At 32.3% G+C, this 9,696-nt stretch overlaps 1 long non-coding RNA gene across 1 annotated transcript in view; it reads left to right on the top strand.

Annotated features, from left to right (window-relative positions):
* Positions 1-3,461: 3,461 nt before the first annotated feature.
* Positions 3,462-9,696, top strand: part of LOC140526105 (uncharacterized) — a 178,919-nt gene continuing 172,684 nt past the window's right edge. The window contains exon 1 of the long non-coding RNA XR_011974236.1: positions 3,462-3,661. This is a non-coding gene — a long non-coding RNA (uncharacterized lncRNA). The remainder of the gene's footprint in view (positions 3,662-9,696) is intronic.

The raw sequence follows: 9,696 nt of genomic DNA, 5'->3' as shown, positions 1-9,696 counted from the left end.
CCTTGCTTTATACCAATCATATTGGAAAGGCCTTCATTTTATCTCCATTACAAATAATGGTAGATCTTGATTTTAGATGGGTATTACTTATATGAAGTAGTAGATCTATTTATTCCTATGATTTCTAGGATTGTTGTTGAATGTTGTATCTCATTAACAATATTTTTTAATGCATCTATTGATGTTTTTGTTTTCTTGTCATTAATATGATTAATTTTCTCTCTCTCTCTCTCTCTGTTTTCTTAAAAATGAACCAACCGTAAGTTCCCAGCATAAGTCAATATTCTTATTCATCAACATTCAATATGCTATTCAACAGGCATTAATATTCTTTAGGTATATTGGTTTCCAGTTCCGTCTGTGCCCCCTCCCCCCCATTTTGACTTTCCTTCAGATAAATATCAATTTTATCAAATCAAATTATCAAATATAATCATATTTCTACCATATGTAAAATTTGGTAGGATTCCTTCATTTCCAATTTTTTCAAGCAATTTATATAATATTAGAATTAACTGTTTCTTAAGGGTTTGATATGATTCATTTGTAAATTTGTCTGATTGCATTTTTTCTTTGAGAGCTAATTTTTGACTGATTTTCTTTTTTGTAACTGATTAATTTAACCCCCCTATTTCTTGTTGTGTTAATCTGAGCATTTTATATTTTTATATATATATTTATTTGTTTAATTTGGATCATGTTTTATTGGTATGTTCTTGAGCAAAATAGTTTCTAATAATTTCTTTTGTCTTTTATTAATTTGCTTCTTTAATTTTTGATTTTGGAAATTTGATTTTTCTTTTTAGAAATCAAGATAACTAATGGTTTATCCACTATTCTTTTAAAGCTCCAAGTTTTATTTATTATTTTGCTATGAAACTTTATTGCTTTTAATTTTATTAATCTCTTCTTTGGTTTTTAGGATTTCTTTTTTGCTATTTAATTGGAATTTTAAAGTTTGTTGGTTTTCTAGTTTTCTTCAGTTGCATTCTCAGTTATGGAGTCATTCTTTATCTTTTTTATTGATGGAATTGTTTAGAGATTTAAATTTTCCTTCTTTTTCTGAATCCCAAAACTTGGAGTGTTTTCTAATTATTGTCATTAATGTTAATGAAATTATCTGTTATTTCTATGGTTCATTCTTTTATCCATTCATTTTATATAATTATTTAGTTCTAAATTAATTTTAATAGTTTCTTTGGTGTCCTTTATCAATATAGTTTACATTACATTGTGGTCTTCAAGAGATGTGTTTAATATTTCATTTGTCTATTCTTTTGTGAGGTTTTTATGCTCTAATAAATTTGTTTTGTAAATGTGCCATACAAAATTAGGAAATTTGTATGGTTCTTTTTATTCCAACTCAGTAATCTCCAGAAGTCTATATTATCTAAGTTCTCTAAAATTCTATGCATGTTTTTAACATCTTTCTTGTTTATATTTATCTAGGTCTAACCGGGAGTACATTAGGGTTGTATGTATTATTATAGTCTTACTGTCTCTTCCTATAACTCATTTAACTTTTCCTTTAAGTATTTAGATGCTTTATCATTTGATACATATTTATCTAATATTGATATTAATTCAGTATCTATAATACTTTTCTACAAAATGTAGGTTCCTTTTTTTATCTCTTTTAATTGTGCATATTTTCTCTTGCCTTTTCTGAGATCATGCTTTTCAGTCCTACCTTTTAAAAAACTTTTCTGAATCTTAGCTAATTTTGCTCCAGTAACTTATTATAACTCTATGTTCATCTTTCTCTGTTTCAAGTGTGTTCTCTGTAAATCATATATTTTCTTTTTCCTCTTTCTAATCCATTCTACTACCTCCTGCTTTATGAGTGAATACATCCTATTTACATTCATAGATAAGTTTATTAATTTTATATTTTTATCCATCCCATTTTTTGATACTTCTCTTCTTTTTACTCAAATTCCCTCTCCCCACTGCCCATATAAAGAAAAAGAGTGAAGGAAGGGGCTGAATATCAGTCCTCTAGGTTTAGCATAATCTCCTTTTGCTCTCCTGTCCTTCTTCTAATCTTACTCAACATACAATCACAGGTCCTTATTCTTTCTTTTCTTATAAATTTCTCAAGATCTAACTTTTTATCCTTATTTATTCTCCTGTGATTGTTTTTCATGTGTACATTTTTATATTTCTCTTGATTTCTGTTGTTTGTATTTTAAAGTGTCCATGCAACTCTCTGTTTAAAATCTCTATTTCATTGAAGAACTTTTTTTTTTTATCACTTGTAGGATTATATTCAGTTTTGTTGGATAATTGGTTCTTAGTTTTAGGACTATATTTTTTGTCTTCTGGAATTTTGTATTCCAAGGTCTCTACTTCTTTATAGTTGTGGCTATTAAATCCTGTGTGATCCTGACTATTTCTCCTTGGCATTTTCTTATTACATGCAGCATCTTTTCTTTGACCTGGAAGCTCTGAGTTTTGGTTATAATATTCCTGGAAGTTTTTATTTTGGGCTTTCTTTCAGGAGGTGACCAATGTAATCTTTGTATTTCCTTTTTACTCTCAAGTTCTAAGAGATCTGGCAATTTTCTTTTATGACTTCTTGAAATGTGATGTATAGATTCCTTTTTATTCATGGATTCTAAGTTGTCCAATAATTCTCAAAATATCATTCTATCTCTTTTTCAGGTTCATTGTTTTTGCTAAAAGAAATAATGTTTTGTAAAACATTTTTTCTAATTTTTTATTTTTTAAACTTTGATTTAGTATTCCTTGCTATTTCATGAAGACATTATTTTCTTTTCAGTCCATTCTAATTTTCAGGAAGTTTGGTGCTTAAAAGTTTTTTGTGTCCTTTGTGCAAAGCTTTTAATTCTCTTTCCAAATTTTTCTTCAATATCTCTCATTTCTTTTCCACTTTCTCCTCTACCACTCTCATTTCATTTATAAAATCTTTTAAAATTCTTTTAAAAGCCCTTGTTTCATCTCTTTCAGGAATTCTAGTTGAACTTTTGCCCATGTTATATTTTTCCTTGAGGTTTTGTTTGTAGATCTTTTGTAATCATTTAATTCTTCTTCTTCTTCTTCTTCTTCTTCTTCTTCTTCTTCTTCTTCTTCTTCTGCTTCTGCTTCTGCTTCTGCTTCTGCTTCTGCTGTTATTGTTTTTACCAGTGTCATTGTCACTGCAATATTTTTTAGTAGAGGGATTTTTTCTCATTCTTGCATGTTTCTTGACTTTGGAAGTCATCCTGGAGCCAGCTTCTATGTGGAGAGACTATTTTAGCTGAGCTTGTATACTCCATGGTCCTTTGATTTTAAGGAAATATTTAGTGTTATATTATTCTAGTATCTCAGAGACAGCTCACGGTGAGGGCTCACAAACTTTCAATGTTTTCAAAATAGTCTGATCCTGGGCAAAGTCTGATTACTGACCTTGTGGTCTGAGCTCTTGGCATTCCTGACTAGAGGACGAAGTTTGAACAGTAACCTTGCCACTGTTTGGAGGTCTATTCTGCTGCTAGAGTCAGCCACTATAAGCTAGTTAGATAGCTCTGACAGCTTACAGTAACTGAACTGCAGTCTTCCCTTTGGTCTGGGAACCCTACAGTGGTTATTTTTTGAAAAGCTTCAGATTATGCTAGAGGTTGCCAGTGGGCACCTCTTCTTGAAAACTGCACAAAGTCAGGTATGTGTATGTATGTATGTATGTGTGTGTGTGTGTGTGTGTGTGTGTGTGTGTGTGTATTACGGAACCTTTGTTGCCATGGTTCATGGTCTTGGCCTTCTTTCAATTCCATTTTAGAGTGCTTGGTGTAACCATTTTTGGTTAGTCTTTGTCACTGGTGGTAGAAAAATAATTCACTGCTTTGTTTTTTCCATTGGATTTCGTAGTCAAGAATGTGTATTTTCTAGATATATAAGGAGGGCTGTGGAGAAGAACTTGGCTATACTTTTTGTTACTCTGCCATTTTGGCTCTGTCTTATCTTTGTAAATTTTATACAGCTCCTTGATAAATGTAATTACTAAGATAAATGTTCAGTCACATTCTAATTATAAATGAGGCAAAACAAAAATCAATCCAGGGACAGATTATGTATTTTCCTCAAAGATATACATCACTATCATTGGAGATACCTACTCAGGGTCAAAGTAGAAGACTGATTCTTTGTACATGGTGAAGATATATAGGAATGCCATTTTCAAATGATATTGAACTGATTGTATCAAATCATCTACATTATGGACTTTTTCCAGTGAAATCCATGATTATTAATCAAAATAAATCATCCTAGCTATCCATATAGGAAAGGTAAAATGGATGAAAAATGTCTATTATTTTGACTATGAATACTTTGATCTTTAAATTAGTTTTTCAACATAATTTTTTGTCATCTAATATATTCAAAATTCTATACTTTATAAGGACACTATTTAGTTCTTAAACAATGAGAAAACTTAAAGAAACATACTCAAAATGATGAACTACTTTGGTGGATGTTTGTCTTTGAAACCTAATTCAAATGATTTAGTGAAGACACATTATAAAAAAATAAGAGACAATTATTGTAACAGAATAGAAGAAAAAATTGTAAAAGAATAAAAATGAGCTTGGGCTTGGAAATGTCTTTGGATTCTAGTTATTAGTTAATTAGCACTGAACTATCTTCAAAAGCCTTTCCCATCCACAAAATTAGGGAAAGTAGTTTATCATAGTGACTCATCATCTGGCAAACATTTAGATCTTTGAACAATTCAATAGAAAACCCAGCTAAGACCACAAAGAATTTTTTCCTCCCAAAGTAAAGCTCTTCTGTTTTAATCATTCTAGGAAAATGTTTTCTTGTTGGAGACCTGGAAAATATCCTGTTTTTCTTTATAAAGTTCAAAGAATCCTCACTCCTTGATAAACTATTTAGAGATACATCTGAGATAATTTAAAAAGTGAGAAATGATGGGAGGAAATAGAAATTTTATTTTGGAACTGTTGCTACTGTCCGTTAGTCCCATAGATACAAACAGAAAAGAAAAAGAAACAATGCAAGGACAAAAAGTCATTTACAATTTAAAAGCTTAAAAGGTACAGATGCCAGTTTGGTTTTACTTTACGAGTCATAATGTTTTTCTTCTTCCTACTAATTTTTTAAATTTATTTTAAAAAGGAAAATAAATCCACTTTAGGCAGAAAATAAAGTCAGTGAGAAGAAGCATGGGAAAACTAGTAAACTTAATTCTTAGGTCATTTCATTTAGTATTGTGTATGCCCTAAGTACTTTGGACTTTTTTTTCTCCTTTGATGTGTCTTAGGGTTTTTTGAAGTCAGATACCACTATTAGTCTTTACTGTAAGTCTCTTATAACATATTAAATCTTCTCTTCAGTCCACACAGAACAACAGACAAAAAAGTAAACAGAAAAATGCAGGTCTTCAGATTTCTCAGTTTCTATGTGTGTGGGGTAGCAGTGGTACAACAGTAACTTTAAGAAAATCTGAGGCTCTGAATGAAAAATAAAAGTAGGGACTTTCATTTAAAAGTCAGTCATTTGGTCAGTCAACAAGTATTTATTAAATACTTACTATGTGACAGTAGTGGAGATATGATTTACTAAGTGCTAGAGATATAAAGGAGGTAAGGTTCCTAGTCTCAAGGGAGAAACAACAATGCACAAAAATGCAGAGGCCAAATGCATGTAGTACAAGTGGAAGACACTAGTGGAAGTGTAAGCAGGGAATCAGAAAAGGCCTTCTGCCATGACTGATAATTGTTAGGCCTTGTGTGGACAAGCACATACTGACTGATGAATTTTAATTTATCATTAGATAGTACTTCTTAATGGCCTGTAAGAACTTAATTTTTATGCTCAAGTTAAGGAGATTTCAGAGAAGTATGAGAGGAGAAGAGTAAGAATGCTCTGCTAGTATTATAGTGATAGAAGAAACTGAAAAAAGACTAGTTCCTTAGACAAATTATTTGTAGTGAACCAGTGAGAGGACATAGACAGGATGTACTGGAAGGACAAGAGTAGAAGGATTCCAATCTGCATCTTGGGAAGGAATTTCAAATTAATGGCCAAAGTCACATACAAAGGAAATAGGGATTTGAGTGCCTGTCCACTGACATAAAATCTAGTGCTATGCTACTAGAATGAACTAAAATCTTATGTTAGACAGGAATTCTGGTTTTATTTAGGGGAGGTAGCAAGTTGCAGTAAGTCATTCATCCAATCAGTTAGCATTTACTAAGTATATATTATGTGCCAGGCTTTGTGCTAAGTGCTGGGAATTCAAAGACAAAATTGTGTGACAAGCAACAACTTTGGGGTACAGCAAAGGCCTGCAGAAGATGGGATTTAATGGAGTCTTAAAGAAAGTCAGGGAAACTAGGAGTTTTTGTGGAAGAAAAGCATTCCAGGAATGGAGATAGCTTGTGGAAAGGCTTAAAGAGTTGGAGTCATATATGTGAAGACCTTAAAATAGGCAAGTGTAGTTGGATTGTAGAGTTCATGGAGTGGAGTAAAGCTTGAGAAGACTAGAAAGATAAGGAGCCAGGTGATGAAGAGCTTTAAATTGCAAATAGAGGATTTTCTATTAGATCTTAGAGGTAATATGGACTTCTTCATGTTTATTAAGAAGGAAATCACATATCATATCTACTCATGCAACCATGCTGATTGAATGAACTGCAAATTAATACATTGGGCCCTCACTTGTAGAGCTGTGGGTTTTTTTTATTTTATTCCATGATTAGCTTTCTATCACACTTCCCATAGCTTCGATTCCAAACATTCTTTCTTTGAGCCCTTTATTGTACCTCTTACCTACTTCCCCTCACAAGATGACCCCCATTTTAATTTTGTCCCATTCGCTGTGAGCTCTCATCTTCTATTCAATATCAAATTTCCTTATAGTGTTTGATGTTATGTCCTTTTGTTTCTAGTCTCAGACAAAAAAATGGTGATTTTCCTCATGAAGGATGAGCCATTTACTTGTGACATAAATTCTACCCTCTCCAGTTTCCTCCAGAATGATGACTCTTCAACCTTTTTCTTCGTTTTACCTCCAGTTCCTCATTATCCACTTTTTCTCAACTGATGCCTATAGAGATGCTCAGCTTTCCCACATCCTTTAAAAATAACCCTTCACTAGTCCTTGATTTCTAGTGAGTTTTCATCTTATATCTGTTTCCCCTTTCATCTCAAAATTTCTAAAAAGGATTGCCTACACTCATTGTCTCCATCATATTCTCTTTCCAACCCCATTGCCATCCAGTTTCCAACTCTACTATTTGCTATTCCCAAATAAGAAAAAAGAGGTAATTTAGCCAAAAAATCAAATTGATGAACTTTTGTTCAATATGATAGAACCTTTATTCAGGGCTACAAATAATATTTTAACTGATAAATTAGATTACCTTCTCACAAATCTCAATCTCCTTTGAACTCTTTGAACCTTTTGACATGATTGAGCAGCTCCTCTTCATGGTTATACTATACTCCATTTGGCTTCTTTGATATTGTTCTCTCTTGGTTCTCCTCCTACATGTCTACACCTTGTTAGTCCTGAATTTATATTATCATCTATACATTATCAAATAAGTGAAGCTGTCCATCAATATTCATTTATGGACTCTCATTTCCTTTCTATAGTAACTCCTTTGGTTAACTTGTTAGCTTCCATGGATTCAGTTTTGAATATGGTGAATCTGAGATTCTTATGAGAAATGCAGATGAAGTCCAGCAGGAAATGACTGATATGAAATGCAGAACTGGTTAGAGGATTCTCTGTCACTTCTAGCTCTATGTATACTCTTTCTCTCTCTCCATACATATAGGCAAATATGTGTGTATACATATATGCATGCATATGTATATATAATATACATATATATAGCTATGCAGTTGATGGCATATAATAATGTATCTCTATATATCTGCAAAGTAACTATATATATGAATATAAATTACTTTATACACAAGTATGTATGTAGATACACACATATACAAGTATATATATGTATGATATATACATACAGGTGATTATACGTATATCTCATACATACATAAATACTTAAATATGCATATATAGTTAGCAAATATCTTCAGCTATCTGTGTGAATAAATAGTACATACAATACAATGAATATATATGCACATGCACAAACATGTTATATGTGTTTATAGAGATGTGTGTTTGTATTTTAGATAATATTGCATGTGTATATCATATAAATGTATACTATATATCTATTATACAGTCCTAATCCCAGTCCTTAATCTTATACCAGCATGCCTATTGGACATCACCTGCATGTCTCATCAGTATTACAAATTAAACATATTCAAAATGAAACTCATTTTCTTTCTCACAAATTCACCCCTACTCAGACCTTATTGATTTCTATTGAATGCACATCCTTTTTTCCCGTCACTCAGGTTCAATACTTTAGACTTAACTTTGAATCTTGCAACTCCCTATATCCTCATATCTAATCAATTGACATGTTTTGTGCATTCTACTTTCACAAAATCTTTTACTTATCTTCTTTGTTGCATCAACATTTATATCAATATTATCTATCATCTATCTATCTATCTATCTATCTATCTATCTATCTATCTATCTATCTATCTATCTATCTATCTATCTACTATTAATGTAACTCAAGCCTTGGGATGGGTTAACTAGGGTAATCTCCCACTTGGACTATTACCATAGTATCCTAATTGTTTTTCCTTTTTTCCAATTTATTCCTTCTCCAACTTTCTAGTTTCAGAATGAATAATACATGTTGGAGAATAGAATGGGTTCTGGCAATTAAATATTTTTAAAGTTGTTGGAAGCAGGGACAATTAAGTGGTGCAGTGGATAGAGCAGTGGTTTTGGAGTCAGGAGGACCTCATTTCAAATCCAACCTTCAGTCCAGAATGCACACACTTACTAGCTATGTGACCCTGTGCAAGTCACTTAACCCCACTCTTAGAAAAAGAGTGTTGGTAACAATATAGTTGTCCATCTGTATGCTTGTGTAGGTGCTTCTCTATGAATACCTAAGTGTCACGTACATACATCCATAGAAGTTCCTGAGTCAAACCAACTTTAGGAGTTAACCAACTCAAAAAAGCAGGAACATTTCAAATAACAGTAGCCACTCCAGCCAGATTTTAAATGCCTGAATCTGATTATGTGCTGAGACAAGCAAACACAAATGCTAATCGGAACCTAATCTCTGTGGGAGGGAGAGGAATATTCCTGAGAAGGAAAAGGCAGTGCTGCATAGCAAAAAAGAGTTCTGGCCTAGCAATCAGGAAACCTGAGGTCTGGAGGTGGCCTTACAATGAACAACTTGTGATCTGGGACAAGCCATATATTCCTTTGGTACTTTAGTTTCCATAATATGTAGAATGAAAGGTTGGACAGGATGATCTCCAACTTTTCTTCCAACTCTAAATATATTTCAGTGAAATATTCCTATCTGCCCATCTGCTCTCTTAGATGAAAACCATAGAATAAAATAACCTCCTTAATGTAAAACTCACAAAAATGGACTACATCTTTGATCTGTTCTATAAGCACCTTGGGAACACATGTGGTTTGATTTAGGCAGTAATTGTGTTCCGACATAGTTCTGTAAGTCAAACTTTTGTTAAGTTGAATCACATTTTAAACACAACAGATTTCTATTTAAAGGAACACCATAGTGAAGTCTTTTGTGAAGTGAATGC

This window comes from Notamacropus eugenii, chromosome 1 (assembly GCF_028372415.1).
Source record: "Notamacropus eugenii isolate mMacEug1 chromosome 1, mMacEug1.pri_v2, whole genome shotgun sequence".
NCBI classification, from domain to species: Eukaryota; Metazoa; Chordata; class Mammalia; order Diprotodontia; family Macropodidae; genus Notamacropus; species Notamacropus eugenii.
The sequence above is the reverse complement of the archived record's forward strand: the minus strand, read 5'-3'. Positions and strand labels throughout refer to the sequence as shown.